A 437-nucleotide genomic window follows, 5' to 3' on the forward strand; every position below is an offset into this window, starting at 1 on the left:
TCTGGTGCAGCGGATGTGGGACTGGATGAAAAGAGCCTGACCGGAACGATAGCCGGCCCCTTCCACGTTGCAGGGCGGCCTCGAGCAGCTTGCTGTTCTGGGGCATTGGAACCACAGCACAGGGTTTGGAGCGGGGTTTTAAGTTGTCTCAGGCCACAGTGCCAGGATGAAACCCAGGGTTCTTCCCATCTCAAAAATAACATCCAGCACCGCATTTCTCGTAAGAATTAAAGACTTGGTGTTCACAGCAGCTATTTCAGACTGTTCTCCTTTCGTTTCCTCTCTGCAGTCTCTCGCCCATTCTGCGTGGCTGCCGGGGCGCGGAGCAGGGGGCGAGGGGCGGCGGCAGAGCCGTTGCGCTAGCAGGGAACGCTCGGGTTTTCCCCTCTAGACCTCGGCCGTTGCTCCCCCCTCCGCCGCGCTCTCCCACCGCCACC

This window comes from Egretta garzetta, unplaced genomic scaffold (assembly GCF_000687185.1).
Source record: "Egretta garzetta isolate BGI_Z169 unplaced genomic scaffold, ASM68718v1 scaffold347, whole genome shotgun sequence".
NCBI lineage: Eukaryota > Metazoa > Chordata > Aves > Pelecaniformes > Ardeidae > Egretta > Egretta garzetta.